Source organism: Gorilla gorilla, chromosome 15 (assembly GCF_029281585.2).
Source record: "Gorilla gorilla gorilla isolate KB3781 chromosome 15, NHGRI_mGorGor1-v2.1_pri, whole genome shotgun sequence".
Classification (NCBI taxonomy): Eukaryota; Metazoa; Chordata; class Mammalia; order Primates; family Hominidae; genus Gorilla; species Gorilla gorilla.
Window position 1 is genome coordinate 81,199,423 of NC_073239.2, and position 21,085 is coordinate 81,220,507.

At 41.9% G+C, this 21,085-nt stretch overlaps 1 long non-coding RNA gene across 1 annotated transcript in view; it reads right to left on the minus strand.

Annotated features, from left to right (window-relative positions):
• Nucleotides 1-6,170: 6,170 nt before the first annotated feature.
• The window catches only part of LOC129526778 (uncharacterized), a 37,478-nt gene continuing 22,563 nt past the window's right edge, over nt 6,171-21,085 (minus strand). The window contains exons 3-4 of the long non-coding RNA XR_010130770.1: nt 11,934-12,047; nt 6,171-6,502 (exon numbers count right to left, since the gene is read on the minus strand). This is a non-coding gene — a long non-coding RNA (uncharacterized lncRNA). The remainder of the gene's footprint in view (nt 6,503-11,933; nt 12,048-21,085) is intronic.

Below are 21,085 nucleotides of genomic sequence, written 5' to 3' on the forward strand. Positions count from 1 at the left end.
AAGTCATCTTTTGGGGATAAAGCATTGAATTGTTAAAATTAAGTCAGTTATATATGATGGGTAATATTAACTTACTAGCATTTATGATTAACAAGATGAGCTTGCAGCATGAGCTAGATGTCACCTGGGAAAGCAAAGGAAGTCAATGTAGTACAGGTATGGTTTGCCGTGAAGAGGAAGGAAAGCCTCTCCATAAAAGGTGCACCTTCCTCATCTTCTCACCCCACCCCTTCTCTGTCTAGCAAAGACACATCCCAAAGCCAAGAGCCTAAATAAGGTGAAGAGCACATTAGCCCAGTGGAACATGCACATTGGCTCCCCCACAGCCCTCATCTTACCTGTCAACACAACCTGCGCTGCAATTGGACAGTGCATGTCTTACATCTCTAGCATTCTCCACGGTCCATAACACCCACCTAGCACAATCCACGCGTTTAACAAATGTTTGCTGAAGCCTATGACTTGGAAAGATCAGAGGCAGAATTTTCCGTAGGAAAGAAACTACCAAGAGGCAAAACAAAACCCTGTAAAAGGCAAGAAAGCAAAAGCTAATAGGAAAAGTGGAGGGAAAGGAGGAATGCTACAGATGTCTAGAAGGGTGTCATGCCAAAGGGTGCCTTTGGATTGTTGCTTTATTCTCTGAGCTTGAGGCCAAGTAGGAGGATTTGGGTTCTGGGATAGTTATCTGCTCCAGAGTGTTATAGGAACAAGCTTATTTATATTATGTGGGTATAAATTGGTCTGTTTTAAGAGAATCTGAGAGACAAAACCCTACACTTACGGAATTAATAAAGGAAAGGGGAAAGATTAATTGAACGTGCAATAACACCTTTTTTTGGTGGTGATGAATGAAAAAGATAGGATTACTAATTAATATGTCAGAGATCATCTCAACTGAACATAAAGTTCACAAAATGCGATTTGACATTTGAAACTTGAATTTGGATAGAGCTCTTTAGGATCACATCTTTTGTAGAAATAAAAACAAACCTAATATTTATTGAGCATTTTTCTAGCCTGGACACCACAGTAGGCAGGCTTGCATAGGTTGATTCACTTTTATTTCATTTAATCCTTGAAAATTCCCTGGGACTGTCTATTTTACAGATGGGAAAACTGAGGCTCAGAGAGCTAACATTTATTTTATAAAGTCACCCATGTGCATTTGGTAGGGTGAAAGTTTCCACCCAACTTTACCTACCTACCTGCACATCCCATGTTTTCTCCACTGTCATGAGATGCTTTTCTTATTTGTTGCATAAATGGAGGCATGTCTGTCCTGTAGAGCCCAGATACTGTTGAATGAAATGTTGTCAATTTCTTGTCTAGGAGTGACCACCTATGAGCATATTTATGTAATTTATTCTTTATTGATCTGCATTGGACTGGGGCCCTCAGAGGGTAACAAGGACATAAGCAGCAAGGCAGAACTAACCTGATACCTGGGCACCAGGACCATGAGACAAGGTTACTCTGACCTGCAGTTTAAATGAACCACCTGAGCAAGCAGCACCTGCAGCCAACTCTTTCTAAATCACACTCATGTGTTTCAGTCTTGATCTTTGCTATTTGTAAACAAACAGGTAAAAAATAACTTTTTGTCCTGTCCACTGCCCCTCGAAGGTACTTAAATTCCACACAAATCTCTTGCATACCTTAAGTTTCTAATTTTCTATGCATTTGAAATCAAACATGAAGAATACACATTTTTGTCCTTACTTCCAACTCTGCAGCAATTCTCTCGAGCTAGAAGAGAAACTAGCCCCTAGAGGTCATTGGCATGAATGTGAACACCCAGTTAAGAAAAAAAAAAAAAAAGTTATAGGACTGTCAGAAATAGCGGCAAATTGTAATATGCAATTTCACAAATGACTCAAATGCAATTCTGAAAATGCAGCTTCCTTACATTTTCTGGCTCAGAAGATATTAATAAGAAGTCAGCCAGTGTAATATTCCCTGAAATGAGATAAAAAAAAATAAGGTATAGACAGACATGGCTTGAGACCATAGATAAGACTGTCTGATTTCATAGAGTTTAATATTTCAAAAAATATTTCAAAAATTTTGACTAAAGTTTTTTCTACATCTTCTTGTAAATGTATCTAACATTTTCAACTTCTTTGTTTATATCATGGAAAGTTACTATAACTGCCTCATATTGTCCTTTAGACCCATAGCAACTAACTCTCCAGTGATGCTCATTACAGAAATAGCTTTCTTTTTTTTTTTTTTTTGAGACGGAGTCTCGCTCTGTCGCCCAGGCTAGAGTGCAGTGGCACAATCTCGGCTCACTGCAAGCTCCGCCTGCCGGGTTCACGCCATTCTTCCGCCTCAGCCCCCCAAGTAGCTGAGACTACAGGCGCCCGCCACCACACCCGGCTAATTTTTTTGTATTTTTTTTAGTAGAGACGGGGTTTCACCGTGTTAGCCAGGATGGTCTCGATCTCCTGACCTCCTGATCCACCCGCCTCCGCCTCCCAAAGTGCTGGGATTACAGGCCTTAGCCACCGTGCCCAGCCCAGAAATGGCTTTTATAAAAATACAGACTTGATTTTTTGTGCACAGAGTGCTTCTTTCACATATGTCACCGTTTGATCTGATGAACCTAACCAGAGAAAGGAATCGTTTTCTTCTCTCTTACTCAGTCCTCTCCTTTGCTGGGAATTATAACCAGAAAATGAACTTCTCCAAGTAGTTCATGCAGCTACTTAAGGATCACCGATGCTGTTCCATGGGCCAGGATCTCTGCATTCTCCTCTCCCCTCACATTGTTTCTCTTCCTTTTACATCCTCACATATTATTTTTCTACTGTCCAGGCAGTTTAGCTAACTAGCTTCTTAATGGTTCTGCTCGTAGTCAAGTCAAGTGCTTCCTCAGCCTGCTCCACATATTCTACCATGCCACCAGCCACAGCTTACTAGGAGGACTGCTGTCCTGGCATGACACTGGCTTCTAGTTAACAAAGAACTTGCATGGCCACATCATGCTGCGTGTTCACACCAACCCTACAATGTTGATTTTATCACCAATTTGCTGACAAGGAAACTTGAGGGTGTTTTCCAGATTTGCACTCATAGGAACACAGGTCATCTGACTTCCATACAGATGCACATCTGCCTCCTTGCAAGAGATTCAGTTTCTGTGTTCCTAGCACTGAGGCTGTCAATGTCCGCCATATTGCACTGCTACTATCTCACAGGCCTTTCAACCGGACCCCATCCCTTCCTTCCCATCCTACCTCTACCCTCCCTCATCTCAGTCTAAAATACCACTCAAGGGAAAAAATTCTTAACAATTTCTTTAGTTATTTTCACCTTAAAATTTTTCTGACACGCTGGATGTGGTGGCTCAGGCCTGCAATCCCAGCACTTTGGGAGGCCAAGATGAGAGGATCGCTCGAGCCCAGGAGTTCAAGACCAGCCTGGACAACATGGCGAAAACCCATCTCTACAAAAAATACAAAAATTAACCAGGTGTGGTGGCACCTGTAGTCCCAGCTACTCGGGAGGCTGAGGCTGGAGGATCACTTGAGCCTGGGAGGTTGAGGCTTCAGTGAGCTAAGATCACACCACTGCACTTCAGCCTGGGTGATAGATACCTCATCTTTAAAAAAAAATTTTTTTTCTGACATTCAGCATTACATTTATTCTTTCATAAAACACTCTTCTTTGAGACTGCCTCTTGCCCTCATGCATTTATCTCTTTGTGACAATACCCCCTTAATGCTTGCAATACCTTAAGTGTCTACCTGAGACACAAGGAAATATGAGGGTGTTTGCTCACAGATGATGATGAGGAGGAGGCTATAACTACCATTCATTCAGCAGTTGCTTGTAAATCCTTTGCCTGCACTATTTAATTTTATCCTTAAAACAATCCAATGAGGTGGGTACTCCTTATGTTTCCATTTTACAGATGAGAAGATTAAGACTCAGAGAGTTTAAGGAACTTGCCCAACAGCTAGTAAGTAGCAGAGGGTTCAAACCAGATCTGTTTCACACCAAAGCCCATTCTCTCTGAACTGCTGGTCTCCCTAAGACTTTATACACTAGCTGAAGGGAGAAGACAAATGCATAAGACGACCTACAATGCCTGTTGCAAATGATAAGTGACAAATTAATGGTGGCAATCAGGAATTTTGTGGACTTTCAGAAGGTAAGAAGTCACGTTCCTGCACGTTTGGGTTCTTCTGAGAGAGTTACAGTAACTCCCAGAGCTCCTGACCAGGGCTAATTGGAGGGCGCTGATCTCCTCTGCGGTCTCTTCTGAATTACACAGGTGCATGGGCCCAGCCTTGAATCCTTCCCTTGGAGTCCCTCGTTCTTCCACTTTAGCACTGCGGAAGCTTCATTCAGGGCACCTGTAGGCTACAAACTACCTCCATCTGCTCTGTTTTTCAACCTAACCTTGTGGTTGGGAGAAGAGAGCCCAGGATTTCTACGGAGAGAACAGAGAACACAAGGAAACTAGCGCACATAGATCAGAATTGCCCAGTGCAGGGATGGAACCCAGGCTTGGAGTTCCAAGGCTTGGGCCTAGGGTGGGTTTTCAGCACAAACACTTCCTAGTTGTGTGCCCTTCGACATTTTCCCAACTTCTTTGATTTTTCTCTGTAAAATGGGAGTAGCACAAGAAGCTATTTCATAGAAATGACAAATTGCTGTAACGTGCCTGACACTTTGTAAATTCTCAATAAATAGTAGTTTGAAAACAACCCAGAGATCCTCAGATTGAAGGACTTCCCAGGTGTACAGAAGCCTTGGCCTAAGAGATGGCAAGGAGCAGGTTTTCCTCTTTGGGAAGTTTGGGCTCTGAGGGTAGAGGAGATAGTGAAGGGGTTAAATGCCTGCCTGGAGTGTGTTGTGGAACTCTGCACACATCTCTTCAAGCAGGCCCAATTGTGAAGTTAGAGAAAGACCCCTGACACCTGACCCAATTATAAGAGTGATTTGCAGCAGTGTTTCTCCCATTTCACAGGGTCATAAGAGTCACCTGGGTCACTTTTTTATTTTTTATTTTTATTTATTTATTTATTTATTTATTTATTTATTTATTTATTTTTGAGACAGTCTCGCTCTGTCGCCCAGGCTGGAGTGCAGTGGTGCAATCTCGGCTCACTGCAAGCTCTGTCTCCCGGGTTCATGCCATTCTCCTGCCTCAGCCTCCCAAATAGCTGGGACTACAGGCGCCTGCCACCATGCCTGGCTAATTTTTTGTATTTTTAGTAGAGATGGAATTTCACCGTGTTAGCCAGGATGGTCTACAATCTCTTGATCTCATGATCCACCCGCCTCGGCCTCCCAAAGTGCTGGGATTACAGGCGTGAGGCACCGCGCCCGGCCTCACCTGGGTTGCTTATTTAAAATAGATTCCCAGCCCCCTCCCCCAAAATGTTCTAACCCAGGTGCTGTAGGGCAGGTCCTGGGAATGTTCATTTTACACAAGCCACTGGGTGATTTCATGACCAAAGAAGTTCAGGAAACATTGCTTTAAGCATTCAAAGAACTTATGTGTCCTCTATGTAATAGAATCTACATAATGAGCAGATTTATCATCCCCACTTTACAGGAAAAGTAACTAAGACCCAACAAGCTTCAGCAGCATGCAAGAGCCTGCTCAGGCTGGCTCAAGAGAGCCTACTGTTGTTGTTGTTTTGTTTTTTTGAGATGGAGTTTCACTGTTGTCACCCAGGCTGGAGTGCAGTGGCACAATCTGGGCTCACTGCAACCTCCGCCTCCCGGGTTCAAGCGATTCTCCTCCTCAGCCTCCCGAGTAGCTGGGACCACAGGCACCTGCCACCACGCCCAGCTAATTTTTTGTATTTTTAGTAGAAATGGGGTTTCACTATGTTGGCCAGGCTGGTCTCCAACTCCTGACCTCAGGTAATCCTCCTGCCATGGCCTCCCAAATTGCTGGGATTACAGGCATGAGCCACCGCGCCCAGCCAAGAGAGCCTACTGTTAAATGTTCAAGGAATTTGCAATTCGGTGATTAAACCCCGAGTGGCTTGAATTTGGCCATGGTGGAATAACTACACTCCAGATTTCTCCTCGCCAGAAGGGAGCTCACAGGTGCTCAGGTCGGCTTCTTTTTTCAAACAACCCAGGGCACTGATAGAAGTGAACACTTCTTGGCTGTTCTCTTGTTTTCGGTGCATGGCTCAATTTAAATATTGTCTTTTTCTCTACTGAAATTCATAAACATTACATACAAATCAGCAATCTAGGGCTTTTTTTTTTTTTTTAAGAGCTGGTTTACTAGCACATCACTGAGTCAGGGTCAGTAGTTTGTCTGTTAGCAAAAAAGCTGAAGTTCACCTGTCTTCTCGCTCCTTAATCCATGTGCATTCTCCTCCTGCTCCCTCTATCGTCCCTTCAACCTCCAGTCCTGGATAGCGTTAAGGGCTCAAATTCCAACAAGGATCACCTGCTAGAGAGTTGGTTCAGAATTTCTAAAGACTTTAAGTGATCATTCTTTTCCACAACAGGTTGATGTCTCCCTCTAGTGGATAGGAAAGAGTAAGACAAGTTTTTAGATCATTGTATATGTGTAACATGTTGAAATATAGAGAGCTAATTTCCAACAGCAGCACAAAAATTTCGTTTTTATTCATTTAATATTTCATTCACTCAGCATTTATAATTTGCTTACTATGTGCCAGATATTGAGGTATAAAGATAAAAAAATGAGAAAAGTCACTATATACTGAGAAAGACTGCCAAGATACATTGAGAAGAAAATCAGAGTGCAGAACGTTATGAAAAATATACTATCATTTGTTTATAAAGGCAAAAGAAAGAATACATACATACATTCACATAGGATATATTTAGAGAGACACACAAAATACTGTTAATATTAGTTGGTTTTGGCTGGGCATGGTGGCTCACGCCTGTAATCCCAGCACTTTGGAAGGCTGAGGCCTGCAGATTGCTTGAGCCCAGTTCAAAAACAGGCTGAGCAACATGGCAAAACTCCATCTCTACAAAAAATACATTTAGCTGGGCACAGTGGTGCATGCCTGTAGTCCTAGCTACTCGGAAGGCTGAGGTGGGAGGATCACCTGAGCCCGGCAGGTTCGAGGCTGCAGTGAGCTATGACTGCCACTGCCCTGCAGCCTGGGTGACAGAGCAAGACTCTTTTCATACAAGACTAGTGCATATGCCACAGCAATTTGATTGGTTACAGATTGCTAAATTCCAAGAAAGAATACTTTATCACTCTATAAGGAGGGGTAATGATGTGTGGGGGTCTTTGGTGCTGTTTGTTCTTAATTATCTAAAGGAAAAACAAGGCAAAAGTTGCAGCTGCATGCCATGTGACTCAGGTACTGCACAGCCACACACCTCTCACGGCTCAGAATAACGTTCCAACAGCTTTAAGTTTGAATTATTTAATTTCACATACTTATTCAAAAGTAAATTAAAACCTGGGCATAGTAGCTGATGCCTGTAACCTCCAACGCTTTGGGAGGCTGAAGCAGGAGGCTCACTTGAAGTCAGGAGTTTGAGATCAGCCTGGGCAACATAGTGAGACCATGTCTCTGCAAAAAAAAAAAAAATCTTTTAAAAATTAGCTGGGTGTGGTGACTCATGCCTCTAGTCCTAGCTACTTGGGAGGCTGAGGTAGGAGGATGGCTTGAGCCCAGGAGTTTGAGGCTGCAGTGAGCTGTGATTGTTCCACTGCACTCTAGCCTGGGCAACAGAGCGAGACATTCTGTCAAACAAACAAACAAACAAACAATAAATAAATAAATAAAGTATTAAAATTTAAAAAGTTAAAACTGGTTTTAAATGTATACAAAGAGCTATTTTCTTCTAAAATATTAAAAGCAAACTGCTTATAAAAATTAATAGGCGGCCAGGCGTGGTGGCTCACGCCTGTAATCCCAGCTCTTTGGGAGGCTGAGGTGGGTGGATCACAAGGTCAGGAGATCGAGACCAACCTGGCTAACACGGTGAAACCCCGTCTCTACTAAAAATACAAAAAATTAGCCGGGCATGGTGGCGGGCGCCTGTAGTCCCAGCTACTCCGGAAGCTGAGGCAGGAGAATGGCGTGAACCCAGGAGGCAGAGCTTGCACTGAGCCGAGATCGTGCCACTGCACTCCAGCCTGGGTGACAGAGCAAGACTCCGTCTCAAAAAAAAAAAAAAAAATTAATTAATAGGCAACATTTTAAAATATCAAGATTTTAACTCAAAAATATTTAAAGCTAATTTTAAAAATTATTATACTAGGCTGGGCGCAGTGGCTCATGCCTGTAATCCTAGCACTTTGGGAGGCCGAGGCGGGCGGATCACGAGGTCAGGAGATTGAGACCATCCTGGCTAACACAGTGAAACCCCATCTCTACTAAAAATACAAAAAAATTAGCCGGGCATGGTGGCGGGCACCTGTAGTCTCAGCTACTCGGGAGGCTGAGGCAGGAGAATGGTGTGAACCAGAGCGGCAGAGCTTGCAGTGAGCCGAGATCGCACCACTGCACTCCAGCCTGGGCAACACAGCGAGACTCCATCTCAATAAATAAATAAATAAATAAATAAATAAATAAATAAAATATATGTACTATATAAAATACTTTATACAAATCAGTCATAATTCTACCATTTAATGTCCATCTGGTTGATGCAGTAAAGAAGCATAGTATGTCTAGAACTACCTCTGTACAGATTTAAGTCAATGTTAGGTATTTAACACTACCAAATGTTCCTCAGCTTCTGTGCATAGCAATTGTAGTACTGTGCTAACTCCTGAATAACTCTGAAGCAAGAAAATGGGACTACAGAAAAATAGGCCGGGCACGGTGGCTCATGCCTGTAATCCCAGCACTTTGGGAGGCTGAGGCAGGCGGATCAAAAGGTCAAGAGATTGAGATCATCCTGACCAACATGGTGAAACCCCGTCCCTAGTAAAAATACAAAAATTAGCTGGGCATGGTGGCGCATGCCTGTAATACCAGCTATTCAGGAGGCTGAGGTAGGAGAATCGCTTGAACCTGGGAGGCAGAAGTGAGCTGAGATCCGCCATTGCACTCCAGCCTGGGTGACAAGAGCGAAACTCCATCTCAGAAAAAAAAAAAAAAGAACGTAAAAAGAAAAAGAATACTACATTGTGCAAGAAACACCTGCATTTTGGCTCTTAAGAAGAATTAAACAAGTTAACTTGTCTTTTTTCTCATCTAAATGCTTCTGCTACTCCACTCCGTCCTGTCCTTTAAAGTAATGTTTATCTCTGACATCAGCAGCAACACAAACCTTCATGGCATTTGGACATAGTTGGATTTTGTTTCAAGGACTTGGAAACCAGAAAAAGACAAACAAAGGGCCCCTATACCTAGTTTGCTGAGTTTTTATTAGGAACGGATGTTAGATTTTGTCAAACACTTTTGGTGGACCTGTTGGGGTAATCATATGGTTTAATTTTATGTTAATGTAGTGAATTATATTGATTGGGCTTTGAAATGAAGACTTATATGCCTGAAATAAACTCCAGTTAGTCTTAATGCATTATCCTTTTTACATATTGTTAGGTTGGATTTGCTAAAATTTCCTTGAGAATTTTTGCACCTGTGTTCCTGAAGACTACTGATCTGTAGTTTTCTAAGAATGTCTTTGTCAGGTTTTGGTATCAGGGTAATGCTGTTATCCTAGGATGAGTTGGGAAGTATTCCATTGGCTTCCATTTTCTGAAAGAGGTAGTAGAGAACTGCTGTTATTTCTCCTTAAACATTTGGTGTAATTCACCACTGAAGCCATCTGGGCTTGGAGTTTTCCTTGTAGGAAGGTTTTAAACTACAAATTCAATTTTTAAAAATAGATATAGGACTACTGAGGTCAGCTCTTCTTGTACAATTTTTGGTAATTTGGTTTTTTTCAAGGGGTTTGTCCATTTTATACATGTTGAATTTTTTGTTAAAAAGTTGTTCATAATATTCTCTAATTATTATTTTAATAGCTGTAGAATCTGTAGGATATCTCTTTCATTCCTGATATTTGTAATTTGTGTTTCCTTTCACTTTTTTTCTGTTCAGTCTGGCTAGAGGTTTATTAATTTAATTAATTAATTAATTTATTTATTTTAAGACAGAGTCTCGCTCTGTCACCCAGGCTGGAGTGCAGTGGCATGATCTCAGCTCACTGCAACCTCTGCCTCCTGGGTTCAAGCGATCCTCCTGCCTCAGCCTCCTGAGTACCTGGGATTACAGGCACGTGCCACCATGCCTGGCTAATTTTTTTTGTATTTTTAGTAGAGACGGGGTTTCACTATGTTGGCCAGGCTGGTCTCGAACTCCTGACCTTGTGATCCGCCCGCCTCAGCCTTCCCAAGTGCTGGAATTACAGGCGTAAGCCACCGCACCGGCCTTTTAACCTGTTTTTTTGTTTGTTTCGTTTTGTTTGTTTTTGAGACGGAGTCTCGTTCTGTCGCCCAGTCTGGAGTGCAGTGGCACAATCTCAGCTCACTGCAATCTCCGCCTCCTGGGTTCACACCATTCTCCTGCCTCAGCCTCCTGAGTAGGTGGGACTACAGGCGCCCGCCACCAAGCCCGGCTAATTTGTTTGTGTTTTTGGTAGAGACAGGGTTTCGCTGTGTTAGCCAGGTGGTCTCACATCCTGACCTCGTGATCCACCCGCCTCGGCCTCCAAAAGTGCTGGGATTACAGGTGTGAGCCACCATGCCCGGTCTAGGGATTTATAAATTTTATTGATCTTCTCAAAGAACCAGCTTAAGGCTTTATTGATTTTCTGCTATTTTTGTTCTCTATTTCATAAGTTTCTGCTCCAATCTTAATATTTCCTGTCTTCATTTTATTCTGTGTTTAACTTACTCTTTTTCTAGTTTCGTTTTTCGTTTGTTTGGTTGTTGTTGTTGTTGTTGTTGTTGTTGAGACGGGGGTCTTGCTTTGTCGCACAGACTGGGGTGCAGTGGCATGAACATGGCTCAGTGCAGCCTCAACCTCCCAGGCTCAAGCCACCCTCCCACCTCAGCCTCCTGAGGAGCGGGGACCACAAGTGCATGCCACCCTGCCCAGCTAATTTTTGTATTTTTCGTAGAGAGGCGGTTTCACCATGTTGCCCAGGTTGGTCTTGAACTCCTGAGCTCAAGCCATCACCTGCCTCGGCCACCCAAAGTGCTAGGATTAGGCATGAGCCACAGCGCCGGGCCCCTATTTTCTAATACAGGCATTTAGTGCTGCAAGACTCCCTCTAGCGCTGCTTTATTGTATCTCACAAGTTTCATTATCTTGCGTTTTAATTTTCAGACAGTTCAAAACACTTTCCAATTTCTCTTTTTTTTTTAAACTAATGTATGATATAGAAGTTGTATTTTCCAAACATTTGGAGATTTTCTAGATATCCTTTTTATTGATTTCTCATTTAATTATATTGTGGTCAGAAAGTATATTTTATGACAGAAATAATTTTAAATTTATTGAGAAAAATAGTATGGCCTATTTTGATAAAATGTTCTACAGGTACTTTTAAAAATGTGTATTCTGCTATTTTTAGAGTGTTCTATAAATATCAATTAGGTCACATTGGCTTTTTTATTAATTATTTTTTATGATTTTATGTAATAAACTTTATACTACATGTTGTTTGTTTAAAAGGTCATTTATCTTTTGAACAGATATAAATTTATTTTATTTATATTTTAGAGACAGAGTCTCACTCTGTCACCTAGGCTGGAGTGCAGTGGCGCTAGCATAGCTCATTGTAACCTCAAATTCTTGACCTTAAGTGATCCTCCAACCTCAGCTTCCCAAAATGCTGGGACTACACACCTGAGCCACCACACCCAGCCCCCTCAGTTTCTTTCTTTGTTAAAAAGAAAGAACATAAAAAAGAAGAGAAGATAAAAGAAAGAAAAGAAAATGAAAAGAAAAGAAAAGAAGAATAATACCTAGGCATTTGGTGAGGATTAAATAACATACCTAAAGCATATGACACAGTGCTTGATGTGCAGTTGTTGTTCAGTAAACGGTAGCTATTATTGCCAGATTCTTCTGTCACCACAAAAGTGGAATTATCTGGCATTTCTAGAGTCCCTAAAGAACACAAGGAGAGCCCCTGTAACTCATACTCATTTACTGCTTAAGAGAGTATGTTATCTAAGCAGATGTTACATAGGCCAAGCACACTGTGGTATAATATTTTAACAGGTTGTTTTATTCTCAAGTAATAGAGAATTTAGGCCGGACGCAGTGGCTTATGCCTATAATCCCAGCACTTTGGGAGGCCGAGGTGGGTGGATCACCTGAGATCAGGAGTTTGAGACCAGCCTGGCCAACATAGTGAAACCCTATCTCTACTAAAAATACAAAAAATTATTGTATTGGTGGCAGGCGCCTGTAATCCCAGCTACTCTGGAGGCTGAGGCAGGAGAATTGCTCGAACCTAGAAGGCAGAGGTTGCAATGAGCCAAGATTGTGCCACTACAACCCTGGGCAACAAGAGTTAAACTCCAACTCAAAAAAAAAAAAAAGAGAATCTTGCGTCAAGTGAACTAAACAGAGGGAGATGTAACACTTCACTTAACAAGACTGGGTATAAACTGGGCATGGTAGCTCACACCTGTAATCCCAGCACTTTGGGAGGCTGAGGCAGGCGGATCACAAGGTCAGGAGATCGGCACCATCCTGGCTAACACGGCGAAACCCCGTCTCTAATAAAAATACAAAAAATTAGCCGGGCATGGTGGCGGGCGCCTGTAGTCCCAGCTACTCGGGAGGCTGAGACAGGAGAATGGCGTGAACCCGGGAAACAGAGCTTGCAGTGAGCCAAGATCACGCCACTGCACTGCAGCCTGGGCGACAGAGCGAGACTCCGTCTTAAAAAAAAGAAAGCTCGTCTCTACTAAAAATACAAAACTTAGCCGAGCATGCTGGCCGGTGCCTGTAATCCCAGCTACTCGGAAGGCTGAGGCAGGAGAATCGCTTGAACTTGGGAGGCAGAGGTTGCAGTGAGCCAAGATCGCGCCACTGCCTTCCAGCCTGGGCGACAAAGTAAGACAAAGTAAGACGTCGTCTCAAAAAAAAAAACAAAAACAAAAACAAAAAATAATTCTGGGTGTAGAGCAGCTTCAAATTTGATTAATTCATAAGCTCAATATTGTCATCAAATCTGTTCTTTCCATTGAATATGTATCTATAAAGATTCTGTCCCAAAGGTAAAATTTTATGAGTGCAGTTTGCCTTTTTCAAAAAATGCTGGAGAACCTTTTTTTTTTTTTTTTTTAGACGGAGTTTCTCTCTTGTTGCCCAGGCTGGAGTGCAGTAGTACGATCTTGGCTCACTGCAACCTCTGCCTTCCGGTTTCAAGCAATTCTCCTGCCTCAGCCTCCCAAGCAGCTGGAATTACAGGTGCCCACCACCACGCCCAGCTAATTTTTGTATTTTTAGTAGAGACGGGGTTTCATCATGTTGGCCAGGCTGGTCTGGAACTCCTGACCTCGTGATCTGCCCGCCTCCGCCTCCCAAAGTGCTGGGATTACAGGCGTGAGCCACCGCGCCAGAGAACTTTTACGTACAGTACTTTCCTTTGCTTTAGCAGGGCTAAACACAGTAATATTGCATCTCTCCTTCTTGACTGTATCCTTAAAAGTCCTTATTAGATACAACAAAAATGGCATATTGATTTCAAAATATCATTTGTATCTCATTTATAGTATATTCAAAATACTTAACAATTCAATCTGTCTGACCTACTCTTATTTCCATGTTCCTGGTCATTTTCTGTCAATTACCAGTACATCCTTCCCTGCAAAATGGAGCCATTTTATCATATTAGATTTTTACTCACAGTTCTCTAAAATCATTTCAACTTATAGCTGTGCTTAGAAGACTTAAGGATGCTGAAATTACAGTTAAAGAATATTAACTTAGGAGTTGGTTTCAAAATAATTATGGAGCCCTGGTGGCTTACAGGGGGTTAAGCAATACTAAAGAAAATTATTAATATATTAAAATGCATTCAAAGGAGAACTTATATTACTTTACAAAACTCTAACTTAAATTTGTGTTTGGGCTTCTTGACATTTCAAAACCTACTGTTTGATTCACTGCTGGTAGAACAATTTTGCTTTACATTTTAAAAGCCTACAACACACTGGGGACGATGGTTCACACCTGTAATTCCAGCACTTTGGGAGGCTGAGGCAGGCGGATCACTAGAGGTCAGGAGTTCGAGACCAGCCTGGCCAACATGGTGATACCCTGTCTCTACTAAAAATACAAAAATGAGCCAGGTGTGGTGGTGTGTGCCTGTAGTCCCAGCTACTCAGGAGGCAGAGATGAGAGAATAATTGCTTGAACCTGGGAGGCGGAGGTTGCAGTGAGCCGAGATCACGCCATTGCACTCCAGCCTGGGTGACAGAGGGGGACTCCATCTCAGAAAAAAAAAAGAAAAAAAAATTAGCCAGGCATGGTGGTGCATGCATATAGTACCAGCTATTTGGTAGCCTGAGCAGGGGGATTGCTTGAGCTCAAGAGTTCAAGGCTGCAGTGAGCTATGATCACACTACTGCACTCCAGCCTAGGTGACAGCAATACCCCATCTCTAAAAAAAAAACAAAAACAAAAACAAAAAGACTTACTAAATAATGAAGTTCTCCAAACAGAAAGAAAATGATTTTTAAAAATGAAGGAATCTTGGAACATCAGGAGACAGAAAATATAATGAGCAAAACTGTGGGGTAAATACAATAGGCTTTCCTTCTTCTCTTGAGTTTTCTAAATTATGTTTGATGGTTAAAGCAAAAATTATAACACTGTATGATGTGGTTCTAAATGTATGAAGAGGAAATAGCTAAGATAATTATATAAACAGGGAAAAGTAGAGACATAATGGAAGCTAAGAGTTCTATACTTTACTCAAACTGGTAAAATGACGTCAATACACTATATTAAGTCATATATACAAAATGTAATACCTAGAGCAACCACTAAAAAAGCTATACCAAATATATATGTTTATCATCAAAAACTATAAATAATTCAAAATGGAATTCTAAAAAATGTTTCAGGAACAAGCATGAAATTAGGAAAAAGAAAACAGAAATTTAAAAAACAGAGAAAACAAAATGAAAAGGAAGACTTAAGCCCTAATATAGCAATAATTACATTAAATGTAAATGGTCTAGATACACCAGTTAGGCCGGGCGCAGTGTCTCACGCCTGTAATCCCAGCACTTTGGGAGGCCGAAGCAAGCAGATCACTTGAAGTCAGTGTAGGAATTAAAGAAAGAGGAGAGAAAAGAAAGGTGGCTTGCCAGTCAAGACAAGTTTATTTTAGAGAAAACAAACCTGAGAGGGGCATCTGGCCGAGTTAGGTCAGAGGCACATCCTCTTACAGACTAAGCATTTTTAAGGATTCAGGATGGGAGAGTTTATCAGAGTGCTGGACTGCTTCTGTGTCTCTCTGTTGTGCTTATTTGGGAGAGTTGTGTGTCTGTTCCCATACAGTCAAAAGTTTGAGACCAGCCTGGCCAGTCTCTACTAAAAATACAAAAAAATTATCCAGGCATGGTGGTGCACACCTGCAATTCCAGCTACTTGGGAGGCCAAGGCAGGAGAATCACTTGAACCCGGGAGGCAGAGGTTGCAGTGAGCCAAGTGAGCATCACTACACTCCAGCCTGGGGAACAGAGTGAGACTCCATCTCAAAAAGAAAAAAATTAATAAATAAAAATAAATACCCCAGTTAAAAGACAGAGTTAGCAGAGGGGATTTAAAAAATGATTAACTATATGATATCTATAAGAAACTCTTCAAATAATAATATAAGGAATTTGACAGTAAGAGGATGGAAAAAATATGTTATGCAAATATTAAAGGAAAGTGTCAAACAAAGTAGACTTCAGAGCAAATAAAATTACCAGACACAGAGAGAGACATTATATAATAACAAAAGGATCAATCAACCAAGAAGACATAGTAATCTTAAATGCCCCCAAACAACAAGGTTATAAGATATGTGAAGCAAAAACTGACAGAAATGAAAGAAAAAAGGCCAGGCATGATAGCTCATGCCTATAATCCCAGCATTTTGGGAGGCCACGGTGGGCGTATCACCTGAGGTCAGGAGATTGAAAGCAGCCCGGCCAACATGGCAAAACCCCATCTCTAATAAAAAATACAAAAATCAGCCAGATGTGGTGGTGCGCACCTGTAGTCCCAGCTACTCGGGAGGCCGAGGCAAGAGAATCACTTGAACCTGGGAGGCGGAGGTTCCAGTGAGCCGAGATCAGGCCACTGCACTCCAGCCTGGGCAACAGTGAGGCTCTGTCAAAAAAAAAAAAAAGAAAGAAAAGAAAAGGAAAGAAAGAGAGAGAGAGAGAAAGAGAAAGAAAGAAAGAAAGAAAAGAAAAAAGAAAGAAGAGGCCAGGTGCGGTGGCTCACACCCGTAATCCCAGCACTTTGGAAGGCTGAGGCGGGTGGATCACAAGGTCAGGAGATCGAGACCATCCTGGCACCCCGCCTCTACTAAAAATACAAAAAAATTAGCCGGGCGTGGTGGCGGGTGCCTGTAGTCCCAGCTACTCGGGAGGCTGAGGTAAGAGAATGGCATGAACCCGGGAGGCAGAGCTTGCAGTGAGTGGAGATCTCACCACTTCACTCCAGCCAGGGCAACACAGCAAGACTCCGTCTCAAAAAAAAAAAAGAAAGAAAGAAAGAAGAAAGAGAAAAATCCACTACTGTTGGAGGATTCAACTCCTCTCTCCGTTGATAGAATGAGATAGATAATCAGCAAGAACATAGAAAAAGTCAACCACACCAGCATCAACAAAATCTAATTGACATTTGTAGAATACTCCACCCTGCAAGAGGCAGGCTACACAACCTTTTGAGGGTCCATGCAAGAAATAGTAAGATAGACCATATCCTGAGCATTAAAACAAACATCAAAATATTTACAAGAATTGAAATCATATAGAATGTGATTTCTGACCACAATGGAATCAAACTAGAAACCAATAACAGATAACAGGAAAATCTCCAATCACATGGAAATGAAACAAGTACTCCTAAATAAAACATAGGTCAAGGGAAATTTTAAAAATACATGGAACTGAATGAAAATGAAAATAAAACATATCAACACTTGAGGGACACAGCTAAAGCACTGCCAAGAGGGAAATTTATAGCACTAAATGTGTGTATTAGAAAAGAGGGAAGATCTCAAATCAATAATCTATGCTCCCACATCAAGAACCTAGGAAAATAAGAACAAAATAAATCCAAAGCAAGCAGAAGGAAGGAAATAATAAAAATAAGAACAAAATTGGTTAAATGTAAAACAGGAAAAATATAAGAGAAAAACCAATGAAACAAAGAACTGGTTCTTTTGAAAAATTAATAAAATTGGCTGGGCACGGTGGCTCACACGTGTAATCCCAGCACTTTGAGAGCCTGAGGCGGGCAGATCACCTGAGGTCAGGAGTTCAAGACCAGCCTGGCCAACGTGGCGAAACTCCATCTCTACTAAAAATACAAAAATTAGCTGGGCCTGGTGGTGCAAGCCTGTAGTCCCAGCTACTCGGGAGGCTGATGCAGGAGAATCACTTGAACCTGGGAGGTGGAGGTTGCAGTGAGCCGAGATCACACTACTGCACTCTGGCCTGGGTAACAGAGCAAGACTCCGTCTCAAAAAAAAAAAAAAAGAAAAAGAAAAAGAAAAAGAAAAATTAATAAAATTGACAAACTTCTATCAAGACTAACAAAGCACAAAAGAGAGAAGACTGGCTGGACGCGGTGGCTCATGCCTGTAATCCCAGCACTTTAGGAGTCCAAGGTGGGCAGATCTCAAGGTTAGGAGTTCAAGACCAGCCTGGCAAAATAGTGAAACCCCATCTCTACTAAAAATACAAAAATTAGCTGGGCATGGTGGTGTGTGCCTGTAGTCCCAGCTACTCAGGAGGCTGAGGCAGGAGAAACACTTGAACCTGGGAGGTGGAGGTTGTGGTAAGCCGAGATCGCACCACTGCACTCCAGCTTGGGCAACAGAGCGAGACTCTGTCTCAAAAAAAAAAAAAAAAAAAAGGAGAGAGAGAGAAGACGCTAGTTACCAGTATTCAGAATGCAAGGCCTATCACTACAGACCATGCAGATGTCTAAAAAATAATAAGGAATTATTATAAACAACTCTACACACATAAACTGGACAATTTAGATTAAATGAACCAATTCTTTGAAAAACACAAACTACTACAATCATCCAATATTAAGCAGGTTATCTTTTTTTAATGTTTTATTTATTTATTTTTTTGAGACAGAGTCTCGCTCTGTTGCCCAGGCTGGAGTGCAGTGGCGCCATCTTGACTCACTGCAACCTCTGCCTCCCAGGTTCAAGCGATTCTCCTGTCTCAGCCTCCTGAGTAGCTGGGACTACAGGTGTGCACCACCACACCTGGCTAATTTTTTGTATTTTTTGTAATTTTTTTTTTTTTGAGATGGAGTCTTGCTCTGTTGACAGGCTGGAGTGCGGTGGCATGATCTCACTCACTGCAACCTCTGCCTCCCGGGTTCAAGCAATTCTCCTTCCTCAGCCTCCCAAGTAGCTAGAACTACAGGTGCATGCCACCATGCCCAGCTAATTTTTGTATTTTTAGTAGAGAGAGTGTTTCACCATGTTGGACAGGATGGTCTCCATCTCTTGACCTCGTGATCTACCTGCCTCAGCCTCCCAGAGTGCTGGGATTACAGGCATGTGCCACCACGCCTGGTCTTAAGCAGATAATCTTAATTGCCCTTAACTATTAAAGAGATTGAATTTATAATTTATTTTTACTTTTTTATTTTTATTTTTTAGAGGCAGTGTCTCACTGTCACCCAGGCTGGAGTGCAGCAGCATGACCATAGCTCATTGTAGCTTTGAACTCCTGGGCTCAAGACATCTTCCCACCTCAGCTTCTCGAGTAGCTAAGACTATAGGCACATGCCACCATGCCCAGCTAATTTTTTTTTTTTTTCTTTAGAGACAAGGTCTCACTCTATTGCCCAGGCTGGTCTCAAACTCCTGGGCTCAAGTGATCCTCCTGCCTCAGCCTCCCAACATGCTGGGATTACGGCATGAGCCACGGTGCCCAGCCAGAATTTATAATTTTAAAACTTACCAAAACAGAAATCTCCATATTCGCATGGTCTCACTGGAGAATTCTATCAAATGTTAAAAGAAGAGTTAACACTAATCCTACACAATATCTTCCAAAAAATAGACACAGAGAATACTTCTAAATTCATTTTATGAAACTAATATTACCCTGATATAAAAACCAAACAAAGACAATCCAAAAAAATATAACTGTGGCCAGGCACGGTGGCTCTTGCCTGTAATCCCAGCACTTCGGGAGGCCAAGGTGGGTGGATCACTTGAGGTCAGGAGTTTGAGACCAGCCTGGCCAACATGGTGAAACCCCGTCTCTACTAAAAATACAAAAATTAGTAAGGCATGGTGGCATGCACCTGTGGTACCAGCTACTTTGTAGGCTGAGGCAAGAGAATCACTTGAACCCAGAAGGTGGAAGTTACAATGAGCCCAGATGACACGACTGCACTCCAGCCTGGGCAACAGACTAAGACTCCATCTCAAAAAATAAAAATAAAATAAAATAACTACAGACTAATATATCTCATGAATATATACAAAAATCCTTAACAAAATATTATCAAATCAAATTCAGCAATACATACAAGGAATTATATACCACGATAAAGTGGGGTTGTATTTGGCCATTCTTTCATTGCTATAAAGAAATACTTGAGGCCAACTGTGGTGGCTCATGCTTGTAATCCCAGCACTTTGGGAGGCCAAGGCAGGCTGATCACTTGAGGTCAGGAGTTCAAGACCAACCTGACCAACATGGTGAAACCCCATGTCTACCAAAAAATACAAAAATTAGCCGGGCGTGGTGGCACACGCCTGCAGTTCCAGCTACTCAGGAGGCTGAGGTGGGAGAATCACTTGAACCCAGAGGCAGAGGTTGCAGTGGGCCCAGGTCGCACCACTGCACTCCAGCCTAGGCGACAGAGTGAGACCCTATCTCACAAAACAAACAAACAAACAAAAAATAATTGAGACTGGATAATTTACAAAGAAAATTGGTTTAATTGTCTCATAGTTCTACAGGCTGTACAGGAAGCATGGTGCGGGGCATCTGCTCAGCTTCTAGTGAGGCCTCAGGAAGCTCACAATCATGGCAGAAGGTGAAGGGGGAGCCCAGCATATGACAGCATATCACATAACTAGAGCAGAAGCAAGATAGAGAGACAGGGAGGGAGCCACACACTTTTAAATTAACCAGATCTCGTGAGAACTCACTCACTATCGTGAGGACAGCACCAAGCCATGAGGGATCTGCCCCCATAACCCAAACACCTCTCACCAGGCCACACTTCCAACAATGGAGATTACATTTCACCATGAGAATTGGGTAGGATAAATATCCAAACAATATCAGGCCTTAATTCCAGAGATGCAAGGGTGGTTCAACCTTCAAAAATCAATGTAACTCACTATGTTAACAGGCTAGAAAAGAAAAACATATGATCATATCAATAGACACAGAAAAAGCATGACAAAATTCAACACCACTCATAAAAATAATCTCAGAAAAACAGGAATACAGGGGAGCTTCCTCAACTTGATAACAAGCATCTATAAAAAAATCTATATTTAACATTACATTTAATGGTGAAAGACTGAATGCTTTCCCTCTAAGATTGAAAACAGGATATCCATGCTTATTGTTCTTATTCAGTACAATGCTAGAAGATCTAGCCAGTGCAATGAGGCAAGAAAAGAAAAGAAAATTAATACAGATTGAAAAGGAAGAAATAGAACTGTTTTTGTTCACAGATTACATGATTCTTTATGTAGAGAATCCCAAAGAATTGATTTTTAAAATTTCTGGAACTAATAAACCATTACAGCAAGGTTGCAAAATACAAAGTTAATATACAAAGTCAATTGCTTTCCTAATATACCAAATATGAACAATTAGAAATTGAAATTAAAAGCACAATAACATTTAAAGTATCGGCCAGGTGCGGTGGCTCATGCCTGTAATCCCAGCACTTTGGGAGGCCAA